Below are 15,021 nucleotides of genomic sequence, written 5' to 3'. Positions count from 1 at the left end.
CAGCGTAAGAGGATCTTTAACCGTGAGATATTCCATTTTTAAATTCTCATCAAGATGATGGCGGAGGAATATCATTGCCTTAGCACGGTTTTGGTTTGATGCCTCGTTTTTATCTTTGATGGTGTCTTCCGGACCCATTGCATTAAGGTGAATCTCGGCATCAAGAATCCAAGACATATAGCTATTGCCGGATATATCTAAGGCTACAAATTCACGTCTAGAAAGATTTGTCATTAGTAATGGAAAACAAAGAAATCAATACCTTCGAGGCTTGTAAAGTATTTGCTCGAGATGACAGAGTCTCGTGCTGATAACGTGTTATAAAATAAAACTATGAAGTAGATACACAGAAGAAATATGTAGAGAGATATCAGATTATATTACTTCTGCTCTTTCAACATTGCATCTGTGCATCCTATTTATAGGAGCAACATACAAAGGAGATATTTTGGGATATTTTGGGATATTTGGGATATTTGGGATATTTTGGGATATTTCCAAATTAATGGATATCCACTAGTTGGATATTTATAACATGTATTGTTTAATCTGATTAAAACTGTTTTCACACATCATTCTTTCAGCTCCTATGTGAAACTCCAGTTACACCAATGCTATAGACATCACCAGACTCTCTAAAGATTCTCAAACTCAAAGGTGTGAACTTTATGGACTTCAAACAATTATCTGCTATAGTCTACTTGATTAGAAGTGCTCAAAATTTGCAAGAACTTCATATTGAGGTAAGTTGTAACACTTCATTTGATTTATGAAGAATTTTTATTTTGGAAATGAATAAGCACTTGTTGAATTTCTGCTCTATCGTGTAGGCTTCTACAGTCAAGATAAACCGGGAACATATCTCAGGTTTTCTAAAACTCTTGGACTTCAAAAAGTTTCCCCTTATCAAACTTCATCTCGTAAAATTAACGAAAATCTCAGGTTTCGATCCCTAGTTTGAATTTATTGTCATCACTTGTGACAATGAGCATCCTGGAACACCCAGAGCTTGAAGCAGAAGTAGTATTGGATATAGGTAGGAAGTTGCTCGAGTTTCAGCCACCATCAACAGTGTCTATAGATTTCTCAAGGGACAGTGAAGCCCAAGTATCATAGTGTTAGATTCAGGGAACAGGCAGTGTCCTTATAGAGTTATAACTTTTAAGTATTCTTACTACATGACTTGTACTGGTTTTGGTTATTGTTCCGATTCTTCTGGTTTGCTAAGCTTAAGATTTCAAACGAAATTGGATTAGTTCTTTATTTATATGCTTAATTATGTTGAGAAGAAAAGAATTTCCTTTTCAAGTCATGCTAAGCTCACGAGAAGAATGACATTAGGAGTAAGTTTGGTAATATCTTGTTTCACCTGCATTTCTGAACAGCTTCAGATGCATTGTTACGTTCACTGCCAAAAGGTACTGCATATATCTGGTGAGTCCCCTACCCTGCTTAGTTCATTGTTGCCTTTGGAATGATCTTTATTCGACTTAGGTGTACCTTCAGCGGGGTAATTCCAATTGACTATAGTGGTCTTCACTTCTTGTCTTGAGTCGATTGACTCCAATTGACTTTAGTGGTCTTCACTTGTTGTCTTGCCTTCTCAGCTACCCGAACTAATCGACTCCAGCAAATATGCAATTCCAATTTCTTGAATTCGTTGTGAGTTAATATAGTTGCTTCATGGCAAATCTGTTGAAGAATCTGCTTACTTATAATTAATGGCATTGATTGATGCAAAAGCTTTTCGTTTGGATTCCGTGCCTCGGCAAATTAACCACCATCCTAGTAGTTCTGTCTCACATCTCCACCGTGGTCTCTGATTCCAAATTGATATCTGAAATGTTTCTACACATGGCTTGTCGATGTTGCTTTCCTTGAAAATGTGAATTACATTGCACACATCTTGTCTTAGTCTCAGGAGGTTCCAAGCTGAAAAGCAGCTGAACTTTCCATTAGTAGAACAACTCTGATCATCTTCATTAGTTTCTCCAATATAATTTATGTGATCTATCATAAGACTTGGAACAACCTTAGAATTTCTCGGTGTCCCATCTATTATCAACATGGTAATGTAATTAGCTATTGTAGACTTCCTACAACTGTTACCATCAAAGTACTGTAGTCCATTTATCCCAATAGAAAGATGAATTACCCTTTTGTACCCTCCACAAAATGTAAGGTCCGCCTCTGTTTTCGATGTGCATATCTCCCATTTCTGGCAACTGGAGGAATTCGGCTGCAATACTTGATCATCAAAAAGAAGTTAAGCCCTTAGTGCATGTTATAACCTTAAGTCCAATACACACCATGTCAAGTATAGTAATGTGGCCAAGAAGGAGTACTTCATTTATTAATTCTTAAATAACGTGAAAAGTCAAAATGAACAAATAAAAGTGCACGGATGAAATAAATATGTGTCGGAGAATTAAAATAGAAGTGCACACATGTATACATGAGAAGAGAATAAATATTCAATACTATGACATATATTCACGTGGAATTTATTAATTCTCAAAGACTATGAAAAGTCAAAAGTGAACAAATTAAAGTGTATGGAGGAAATAAATTTGTGTAGAAGAATTAAAATTGAACTGCATATGTCTATACATGAGAAGAGAATAAATATTCAGCTAGAACACGAAAAGTCAAAAGTGAATAAGTAAAAGTGCACGGAAGAAATAAATATGTCGGAGGATTAAATTTAAAGTGCATATGTCTATACATGAGAAGGGAATAAATATTAAGTACTATGACACCTGTCTACATGGGATAAAAAAATAGTTAAATAAAATGTACAAATTTTATAGCTCATGGTACAAGAATTTAATGCGGGCACAATTTTTAAAGCCCATGGTACAACCATGGGCAGCTGTGTTCGTCCCTTTATGAGGCTTATATATAAAATAAAATAATAGAAAAGAAAAGTTTTCCTGTTATGGTAATGTATCTAGACTAACCGCTAGCTTTAGTAACAAATCTTATAGCATTCACGTCTTAAGTCTACATGCTGTGAACAAATATGGATGACATGTGGATGCCATGTTGGTTATCACTGTAGCAACTCCTCTAGCCCAAGTTTCATTAGGCGATAAATAGCTATGCTCTGTAAATGACAATGACATCCCAAAATAGTAAAGGCAAGAAAAGTAATAGTACTACTGCTCGTTTCTCTCACTCTTTGTGCCTTTATTGCTTCTTAATTCTAATACTCGAATTTATTTTATAGCACTACATAATTAATCCATTACTACTTATGGTCTAACATTCTGAATTGATTGATGCACCCAAAGAATAAAAGCCAAATTAGTGCGACCAGTAAGTTCCATTCTCCGGCGGGTTTCTCCCATTATTTTATTTCTCCGGCCAGCCCAGTTCTTGTTGTTTCATCCAAATATGAGTTCCAGCAATAAAGGGGTTGGGAAGTCTTCTAATTCACCAGCAATGCAGAAGAAAGCTATCTCTGAAACATTTGGGGTTGATGAGATAAATGAAGGTGTTGGAGATTTGGGCTTCAACTCTAATCAAAATGATGGATGGAATGTGTGTGCTAAAAAGTCCAAGAACAAGGGTGGAAGCAGCAGTTCCGGGAAGAAGCCATGGATTCCTCAGAATCCCATTTCAGAATCTCGGGGAAACAAGAATAGTACTTGGGGTCATCCAGATATTATTCAGAAATCGGGGATTCCGTAACGATGTTGGATCATCTAGTTCCCCTGTCACTGATGATGATGTTAAGGCCTGTGAGTCTGACGAGCTGGATTTACCTGATGACGACAGTGACGAAGATGAATTTTAGAGTGATGACGACTTTGATGGTCACTCAGATGTGAAAGAAATGACTTATGAGGCGCGCAAGAAAAGTCGTTGGTTCAAGAAACTTTTTGAATGTCTCGACAATTTGACTGTTACTGAGATTAATGATTCTAAACGACAGTGGAACTGCCCTGCCTGCAAAGGCGGTCCAGATGCAATTGTGTGGTTTACAGGATTGCACTCATTGGTGTCCCACACAAAAACGAAAGGTGGATCAACGATTAAATTACACAGAGAGCTTGCTCAACTTTTGGAAGAGGAGCTGCGTCAGAGGGGAACTTCTGTTGTACCTCCAGGTGAGGTGTATGGAAAATGGGATGGCCCAGAATCTAAAGATAAGGAAATAATGTGGCCACCGATGCTGATTATCATGAGCACGGCACTTGAGAAAGATGATAATGACAAGTGGATTGGAATGGGAAATCAGGAGCTGCGCGACTATTTCAGCTCTTATGCTGCTGTCGAGGTTGTTAAACATTCATATGGTCCACGTGGCCATCGTGGCATCAGTGTATTGGTTTTTGAGGCCACTCCCTTGGGTTACATGGAGGCTCTGCTTCTCAGTGAGCATTTTTCTGAAAAGGAAGAGATAGAGACGCGTGGGAACGCAATCCAGTTCTCTTTTATCCTGGGGGAATACGTAAGCTTTATGGTTACATGGCAGAGAAAAGAGACGTGGACAACTTCAACCAGCATTCACATGGGAAATCAAGGTTGAAGTTCGAGATGAAGTCATATAATGAAGCCTTTGGGTATCCGGCGATGCAAATGTCGGAGGATAATCAGCAGCTCGTGTGGTTCAAGAACCAAGCTGGTAAGTACCAAAAGAAAGCTAAAGCTCTTGAAGAGATTCTTACACTGGTGAGTGAAAAGCACCGTCAGACAATGGAAGAGAACAAGATCGTCAGGCTGAAAATGAAGATGCAGTATGAACAGAACAAGGAAGAAATGGAATATCAAGAGCAATTTTTCAAGGATCAGTTCAAAATGATTTACGATGCCAGGATTGCTGAGGAGGAAAAATTTGAGAAAAGACAGCAAGAACAACTTGAGATGATTAAACAATCTTTTGCAAATGCTTCCTCAACTGTTCAAGATCATCAAGTCAGGGCAGAGAAAGGTAAATTTTTTATCAAACTTCAAGATAAAGACGGGGATAATTTTGTGGAAGATTGGGATAATCTGATAAGAGCTTATGTGAAAGTGCAAGAGGGGGGGTGAATTGTTAAAAAATTTCGATCTGTTAGTCGACTATGTTAAACCAGTAGTCGACTACTTACTCAGTGAATGCTAAAGTAAGGTGCAGAAAATAAATGACACGCGTATTTTATACTGGTTCAGATTCAATGTGAATCCTAGTCCAATCCCCTTGGGTTGCAAGGGTGTTCTCTGCAGCTCTTTTACAAGGTTTGGTGCAATGGAGGTTTTGAATGAAGTTCCTACGTCTACACTCAAAACACTCTTATTCTTTTTGATACAAAGCCTCACAAACTGTAACTCTCCTTTCTTTTTTGTTACACTATAAATCACTTAGACTAACAATGTTTGTTTAAAAGTAAAGCAGAGCAATGGAGGGAATGAGACTATTGCATAAGTCTTGTGTTTGTGAAGCAGCCCTTTTATAGCGTTTTAGGCTCTTCACGCAGAGAGATCAACCCAAGGGATTTGATCCTTGGAAATGGAATTAACGATCCTATTTCCAAGAATAAGACTGAGCTTTTGTTGCTTTCCTTGTGTGTCGAGGCAGCATTATCATTCATCAAGATTATTACACTTCATGAGATATGCCTTTTAATGTGGGAGATGGCCTTTCCTTCTTTGAAACGATTTGATGCTGCTGGAATATTTCTTCTTTAATGTTGCAGATATCTTTTCCTTTCTTGAATGATTTTGTACTGCTGAAGAGTACTGCTGTTAGCAACGTTAGGGCTTGGAAGTCATTACTTGAGTGAGCCCAGCTCGTTGGGGCTGTTTTGTGGGCTCCCATCTTGTTGAGGTTGTTTTGTGGGCTCACATATATTCTTTGTGCGATTTAATTACTATACCTGCACAAGTAAAATTGTCATCATAAAAACTTGACGCTAACAATCTCCCCCTTTTTTAGGATGACAATTTTAGATAATATGTAGTCAACTTCCCTGTAACGGATGCTCCCCCTGAATGGGTGAAGACTCCCCCTGACTAGTCGACTAGTCCTTGTAGGCTCCCCCTGAACAGTTGACTGTCCTTCTCCCCCTTTGGCATCACTCAAAAATAAAGGCAAAGAAACAGCAAACATAGATATAGACTTGTAACATGCAGCAAAAAAAGTCTAAACCAAAGAGCAAATAGCAAATTAGCGAATAGCAGCACAACCAAACATAAGTCCCACAAAAACATTGTTTAAACAGACTAAAAGAAAAACAACCAACTAAAAAACTATTCTTAGCGGCGGAAAACTGGACGACGAAGAAAGTAGGCTAATGTATTCACAATAGCATCCTTCATTTCAGTCAACGGAGTAGTAAGACGTTCAGGCATGGCGTTAACACTGGCTTGAAGCTTGGCGGACAGTTTGACCGCTTCCTTAATAACAACATCCAGTTTAACTCGCAGCTTAGAGATATCAGCACCTGTTTCCTTAGTCACATCATGAATCTTCTCTACTTGAAACAATGTGGATGCCATTAAGTCTTTGACAGACTCAATTTTTTCATCCATAGAAGAAAGTTTGGCGAGAATTTTTGCATAGCATTCAGCGGAGGCGACAGAAGGATCTGATTTTTTCCCTTTGGTGGAGGGACCAGGTTGAGATGCCTCATAGACGTCCTTTAACAACCAGGAATCATTGCTCAAGACATATCTCATGCTACCAAACGCCCTAGAGTTGTAGCATTGCTTAACTAGAGTGATGGGATAGTCGACTAAATCGATTTTGTGGACTTCAAGTATATGGGAGATAAGCATACCATATGGAAGACTAGAAGGATTGGAAGCACACTCAATCATGTAATTGATGATGATGGAGGACAAATTTATTTTCTTCTTGGAAAGAAGGCAAAATGTAAAGATAGCATCACGTTGGGAGATAGTAGAGTAGGACCCAGCATGAGGAACAATGGTAGTCGCAACCATATGAGCAAGCACACGAGCCTCAAAAGAGATGTTGGACGGACCAATTTGAGCAGGAACAGAGGTGGAATTTGAAAGGGTTTTCTTAACATCGTCAAAAGACACTTCTCAGGCCAGAAATTTTTGGGTAGTTCGGAAAAACCAGAGCAGGTGCAACCAAAAATAGAGTCAATGACAGAGCAATTTAGCACAATGTGGGTACCAAGAACCATTGTTTCGAGTTCATTAGCTTTAGAAGACCGAAGATTGGCATAGAACATACGAACAGGGGTTTCATACACATGAGGAGGGGTTTTGAAAAAGTTTTCCCGTCCATGATAGACAAATAATTGTTTTACCTAACAACATAGAGAAAGCATATGGTCAAGATCGGCAATCCTACCAGAGACGATGGTTTTGTCCTCAAGAGACGAGAACAGTGCTTGATGATGGTCATCCCAAAAAAAAAATTCGAAGATCAAGGGGTTTATCAGTTATGGTTTTGAGTTTCTTGGAGGAGGTGGAGCATGCAGCCTCAGAAAGGGCTCGCTTTCCAGGATTACAAATTGGAACGGATTCGGAGTCGTTAGAGGAAGCAGAGTCACCGGAGATGACGGAGTCATGAGGAGTAGAGGAGAGAGTCTTACCCATTTCCTGGAGCCTTGAGCTTTGACGTGTGGAGAGAAGAGAGGTTTTCGCGTTTTTCACCATTGGAGAGACGAGAGGACAGACGGAAAGGTTGGAAGGGAAAGGTAGAGAGGAAGGTGGAAAGGGTTTATGGGAATACGGATGAAAAAAAGGAAAAAGATTTTATGGGAAAGGTAAAAAGTAAAATATGGGAAGATGGGACGGTCATAAATTTGATGGGAATACAATTTATGGAAAAGATTTGAATAGCCGAAAATCTTGGCACGGATTGTTAAAAATTTAGACAGATTTATCAATAATTCCCAAAGATCTTCTTAGCATGCAGAAACGTTCCTCAAGCAGAGGTTTAGTAAAAATATCAGCAAGCTGGTTTTCAGTGTTAACAAAGACTATTTCAAAATCTCCCTGAGCAACATGATTTCTGATAAAATGATGCTTAATATCTATATGCTTGGCCCTAGAATGATGCACCGGATTTTTGGACAAACAGATAGCACTCGAATTATCACAGAAAAGTTTTATAGGTTTAAAAAACAAATCATAATCACTTAGTTGATAAGACATCTAAATTAGCTGTGTGCAACATTGACCAACAACAATATATTCAGCCTCAGTGGTAGATAGAGAGACTGATCCCTGTTTTTTGCTATTCCAGGAAATAAGAGATTTTCCTAGAAGCTGGCAAGTACCACTGGTACTTTTTCTATCATCTTTATCACCTGCAAAGTCTGCATCTGAAAAACCTTCAAGCGTAAAATCATTGGTGTTAGGATACCATAAACCATAGTTAGTCGTTCCATAAAGGTATCTAATGATACGTTTAACAGCAGTAAGATGAGATTCCTTTGGAGCAGCTTGGAATCTAGCACACATGCACACACTAAACATAATATCTAGTCGACTAGCATTTAGATAAAGCAGCGATCCAATCATACCGCGATACTTGGTTTCACCAACAGGTTTTCTTGTTTCATCCTTATCAAGAGAACAAGTAGGACTCATTGGAGTTCCCATAGCTTTTGAGTCAGACATCCCAAATATTTGAACGAGTTCTTTAGCATACTTAGCTTGATATATAAATATTCCACTGTCAGTTTGATGGATTTGTAGTCCCAAGAAGAATTTTAATTCTCCCATCATACTCATTTCGAACTCGCTTTGCATAAGATCAGAAAATTCCTTGCACATAGAAGGGTTAGAGCTTCCAAAAATAATATCATCAACATATATTTGTATAATGAGATTTCCTAATGAAAATCGTTTAATGAAAAGAGTTGTATCGATCTTTCCTCGGAAAAAGCCGTGACTTACCAAGAAGGAGCTTAAGCGATCATACCATGCCCTAGGTGCTTGTTTAAGACCATATAAAGTTTTACTTAATTTAAAGACGTGATAGGGAAATTTTAAGTTTTCAAAACCTGGTGGTTGTTTGACGTACACTTCTTCTTCAATGAACCCATTTAAAAAAGCACTTTTGACATCCATTTGAAAAAGTTTGAATTTTTTAAAAGAAGCATATGCGAGCAAAATTCTAATGGATTCCAACCTGGCAACAGGAGCAAAAGTTTCATCATAGTCAACTCCTTCTTGTTGTGAATATCCTTGAGCAACGAGTCGGGCTTTGTTTCTAACTACTTCTCCAGCCTCATTTAGCTTGTTTCTGTATACCCATTTTGTGCCAATGATTGAAGCATTCTCAGGTTTGGGAACTAGATTCCAAACCTTGTTCTTTTCAAATTGATTAAGTTCCTCTTCCATAGCCTTGACCCAGTATTCATCTTTTGAGGCATCACTAACTTTCTTTGGTTCATATTGAGAAATAAGAGCCCGATTTACATTATTTTTACTAGATGCTCTAGTTTTCCTCCCTTCATGGATGTCTCCAATAACAAATTTCTTTGGATAGTCAAGTTCACTTCTCCATTCGTTTGGAACTGTTCCAATAGTAACATCAGTCGACTGAGGTGCATTAGAAGTCGACTCACAGGGTGCCTTTTCTTCAGTGGGTTTTGTAACCACTGCAGTAAGTATTTGACTGTCTTCTTTATCTGCAATTTTCCTTTTCTCGACCAGGTGATTAGTATCATCAAATACAACATGAATAGACTCTTCAATTGATAAAGTACGTTTGTTATAAATTCTATAAGATCTACTGGTAGGAGAATAACCAAGAAATATACCTTCATCACTTCGAGGATCAAACTTACCAAGATTTTCCTTCCCATTATTGTGAACAAAACACTTACATCCAAAAGGATGAAAGTAGCTAATATTTGGTTTCTTATCCGTCCATAGCTCATACGGAGTTTTCTTAAGAATTGGTCTGATTAGACATCTGTTCAAAATATGACAAGCTGTACTTACCACTTCAGCCCAAAAGTGATGTGGTAAGCTTGTTTCTATGATCATTATTCTTGCCATATCTTGAAGGGTTCTGTTCTTTCGTTCAACTACACCATTTTGTTGCGGAGATCGAGGTGAGGAGAAATTGTGTGTGTATCCTTGATCATTGCAAAATTCTTCAAAAGCTTTATTTTCAAATTCTCCTCCATGATCACTTCTAATGGAAGTGATGTAATATCCTTTCTCACAAAAAAGCTTAAAATTCTTTAGAGTATCATCTTTATGAGCAAGAAATATTACCCAGGTAAAACGAGAGAAGTCATCTATTATAACAAATGCGTACCTTTTTCCTCCAATGCTAGCAGTTCTAGTAGGACCAACTAGATCCATATGAAGTAATTGCAAAGGCTTTGAAGTAGACACAATATCTTTCGAACTAAAGGAGTTTCTAGTTTGTTTACCTTTTTGACATGAATCGCATAAGTGATCTTTAGTGTAGTTGAGTTTTGGCAATCCTATTACAAGATCATGTCTTGCTAGTTTTTCGATTAACCGCATACTAGCATGCCCAAGCTTCTTGTGCCACATCCACGGATCTTCTCCCATTGATGCCAGGCATATATGACCTTTAGGATTTTTGACAGAGTCCAAAGTGTACACATTTTTGTTTCTGCTTCCAGGAAGAATCTTTATCCCAGAGGAGTCTTCTATGACACAACCTGATTTACTAAATCTTATCTCAAGATCTGAATCACATAGCTGACTTACACTTAACAAGTTATACTTAAGTCCCTTTACCAACCAAACATTTGAAATGTCACAGGAATTATCAAAAGCAATAATACCAATACCAATTACTGTTCCAGTTGAGTTGTCTCCAAAAGTTACCAATCCTCCATCGAAGTCAGCGACTGATTTGAATAGACTTTTGTCGCCTGTCATATGTCTTGAACACGCACTGTCTAGATACCATTTTTCCTTTTTCCTTTTCTTGTGTTGTTCCTGCAAGACACAATTTTTATTCTTGTTTAGGTACCCAAGAGTTCTTGGGTCCTTGATGGTTAGTTTCAAAACATTTAATTTTCTTGGGTTTCCATATCCAATCAGGTGTAGTTGAAAATCGAAATCTACAGTTATGATAGTTATGGCCGAGTTTTCCACAGCAAAAACATGTTTGAAAAGGTTTTCTTTCCACTTTATAGGGATCGGTTGAACTATGCATTCCAGACTTCCGTTCAGTCCTTTTAAAAATTCTAGTTGACTTATCAGTGTTTAAGGAAACAGTTTTCTTTCCTTCAAAATTGTTAGTCATTTGCAAAACCTTTTTCCCAGTGAACTTATGTGTGTAAGTTGACTGGTTTGACTTGACATAGTTATGGTTGGAAGGTTTCAGTAAAATATCTAATCTAGATTGTAAATTGTAAACTTCATTTTGAATCGGATTTTTTTCTTTTTCGCAAATTTCTAATCTTGATTCCCATTCCTTTTTCTCTCTCTTCAGTTTTCTATATTCATCAAAGACATTATTTAGGTCTATAAGATTTTGATCTAATAATTCTTGAGTTTCTTCACATTTAGCGCAGGAATGAGAACTTACCTTACTGCTTCCTTCGAGAGCCATGAAACACATATTTTCACCTTCTTCAGATTCTTCATTTGAAATCTCATCTTCACTCCAACTGCTAAAAGCTCTTTGTTTTTAATAACTTCTGGTTGGTTTCTTTCTTATCTCAGGACATTCAGATGCAATATGGCCATATTTTCCACATTCATAACACTTTCTGTCATTCTTTTGCTGTCCAGTGGGAGTCTTGCCTTTTTTAAAGTTTGAGCTTCCTTTTCTGTTATTTCTTGATCTTCTCATGGCTTCTATCACATGCCTCGAAATCATAGCTACTTCTTCTCCTTTAAAATCATCATCAGATTCTTCAACTTGAGCCTTGAAGGCGACCACTTTCTTCTTTTCGTCCTTTTGGTATCTTTGTATATAATTCTTTTCAAAAGCTATTAGATTTCCTCTTAATTCATCATAGGTGAACTTATCCAGATTTCCATCTTCAAGAACAATAGCTTTGGTTTCCCAAGTCTTTGGCGGACTTCTAACAAGCTTTCTAACTTGTTGTGAGTTGGTATAGGTTACTCCAAGTGATTTGAGTTCTCCAATAATCTTGTTGAATCTTGTGAACATTGATTCGATGTTCTCATCGTCTTTCATCATAAAGGCTTCATAATCGTATCTTAGAGTATCAATTTTTGTTTCTCTTACTTTTGATGTTCCTTCATAAGTGACCTCAAGTTTATCCCACATTTCTTTGGCAGTGTCACAATTTGAAATTTTTGCATACTCTTCTTCACTCACTGCACAGTAGAGCAAAGCTATTTCCCTTGCATTTATTTGCAGTGTCTCTTGTTGTTCTTTAGTAATGTCATGTGACTCTAGATCAATTGTTGAAGTTTCTGCATCTTCCTGGTTTTCAGTGTCCGCTCTGGGAATAGGTTTAGGTCCTTTTTTAATCACAACCCAGGCTTGATAATCAGTTGACTGCACAAAGATTTTAAACCTTTCCTTCCAGTAGCAATAGTGTTCAACATTAAAGTATGGTGGTCTTGTTGTGGAGTGCCCATCTTGCAATATTGCTCCAGGAATTTGATATCCAGCCATTTGATCTTTTCTCACGTGCGGTTAAGCAACTGAAAGTGAGACCTTGCTCTGATACCAATTGAAAGTGCAAGAGGGGGGGTGAATTGTTAAAAAATTTCGATCTGTTAGTCGACTATGTTAAACCAGTAGTCGACTACTTACTCAGTGAATGCTAAAGTAAGGTGCAGAAAATAAATGACACGCGTATTTTATACTGGTTCAGATTCAATGTGAATCCTAGTCCAGTCCCCTTGGGTTGCAAGGGTGTTCTCTGCAGCTCTTTTACAAGGTTTGGTGCAATGGAGGTTTTGAATGAAGTTCCTACGTCTACACTCAAAACACTCTTATTCTTTTTGATACAAAGCCTCACAAACTGTAACTCTCCTTTCTTTTTTGTTACACTATAAATCACTTAGACTAACAATGTTTGTTTAAAAGTAAAGCAGAGCAATGGAGGGAATGAGACTATTGCATAAGTCTTGTGTTTGTGAAGCAGCCCTTTTATAGCGTTTTAGGCTCTTCACGCAGAGAGATCAACCCAAGGGATTTGATCCTTGGAAATGGAATTAACGATCCTATTTCCAAGAATAAGACTGAGCTTTTGTTGCTTTCCTTGTGTGTCGAGGCAGCATTATCATTCATCAAGATTATTACACTTCATGAGATATGCCTTTTAATGTGGGAGATGGCCTTTCCTTCTTTGAAACGATTTGATGCTGCTGGAATATTTCTTCTTTAATGTTGCAGATATCTTTTCCTTTCTTGAATGATTTTGTACTGCTGAAGAGTACTGCTGTTAGCAACGTTAGGGCTTGGAAGTCATTACTTGAGTGAGCCCAGCTCGTTGGGGCTGTTTTGTGGGCTCCCATCTTGTTGAGGTTGTTTTGTGGGCTCACATATATTCTTTGTGCGATTTAATTACTATACCTGCACAAGTAAAATTGTCATCATAAAAACTTGACACTAACATTATGAAGATAGGAGACACAAACTCTTGGAAGAGGCAATTGCACTTGGAAAGAAATTCAACCTCGAACTGGCTAAGCTGATGGAGAAGTACTCCCCAAATCAAGCTGAGCAGGTATAGAGTACTGTTCAACACCATCACAGCTTTAAATTTCTGCCGAAGTTGGGATGCTCCACAGACTTTTATATTCTGGTCTGACCAAGTGTTTTGATGATGCAAAAGAAACGATTTCCAGTAGTTATATCCAAAAATAATATGCCTTGGATGATTGGTCTATAACTAATTATACAACCGAGCTGCTATTTTAGACATATTTTCAGGGTTTTTATTTGTTTGTGGGTTGTCAAAACCTATCTGTTACTTTATCCTCCAAACTTGATTTATTTGGGGCAATAGGATCACTTGTTACGGTTATGTGTTTGTGTGGTCGGACTCAGATCATTTCTGATTAAGGTCGGTTGCTCTTCCTTTTAGTTTTATTTTTAAAACTTTCAGTCATTTCTCATCTTGGATTTAGCATTTGGGCGACTGTGATGTCTTTAGATTCTCAGAGTTGGTTTAAATTTTCCCTGTGAGTCCATATTGGCTGAAATACTCATCCAGGCATATGCTTAAATGTTATGGACATGTTTTTATATGTTTGCCTTTCAATTTCGAGCAAAGATCAAGCAAATGGTTTGCATGTTTCCTTGATCAACTGTTCTTTAACGCCTCCTTATCCATCTTGTAGTGTTAGTAATGAGAGGTTTATTTTTTTATTTTTTTTGAGGAGGTGTTGGAATTCATTTGAATCTAACCAGCAGCAGTTCATGTCAATTCCTTTTGTTTATCTTATTCTTTCTACTTCATGTGCTGCAAGAGTTAGGCTAATCAAATTCACATTTTAAGCACATAAGCTCTTATACCTCATGTTTCATTCTCATGTCTTGGTAGTAATGAAAGCTAACCAAGTTGATAGTTGGATCCTAACTATAGGACACAATCAATTTCAGTAAGACAAAAAAATCCTATCCTTGTGGATCTTGGTAAGTGTTTTTTTTTTTTTTTTTTTTTTTTTTAATTTTAAACCAAGTTGGTAAACGTTTTAATCACCAAGTGAATCAACTATACAAAACCATAGCTTACTGTCATAGTAGCTATTTGCACTATACCCTGAGTATTTTGTGATTTCTTGATCCAACTTTCTTTAACAAAGAAAATGACTTTCTCAAATAATAGCTACTAGTTGAATGATCATCTGAAAAATCAATTCTCAATTCTTGATGTTGTTTCCAGTTAGTTGCTACATAGGTGTTTCCTACATCCATCTCATTGTCTTTGTCCACATCTGCTTAGTGAATTGACACTGGACAAAGAGGTGTTATCTGGATACTTGGCAGTATATGCATTTTGATTCCACATGCATATTGGTAAGCTTTATATGTCATACTGATCCTTTTTATCTGTTGCAAGATGTTACTATACTGTGGTTGTTTTATTCTCTGTTAATGTTGTAATTTAGTTCTCCACTTGATCA

General features: G+C 37.5%; 1 pseudogene; it reads left to right on the top strand.

Moving 5' to 3' along the window:
* The first annotated feature begins 3,395 nt into the window (after nt 1-3,395).
* Nucleotides 3,396-14,800, top strand: LOC132642674 (protein SUPPRESSOR OF GENE SILENCING 3-like; annotated as a pseudogene).
* Nucleotides 14,801-15,021: the final 221 nt, after the last annotated feature.

This window comes from Lycium barbarum, chromosome 5 (genome assembly GCF_019175385.1).
Source record: "Lycium barbarum isolate Lr01 chromosome 5, ASM1917538v2, whole genome shotgun sequence".
NCBI lineage: Eukaryota > Viridiplantae > Streptophyta > Magnoliopsida > Solanales > Solanaceae > Lycium > Lycium barbarum.
Note: the sequence above shows the minus strand (reverse complement) of the source record. Positions and strands in the feature narration are given on the sequence as shown.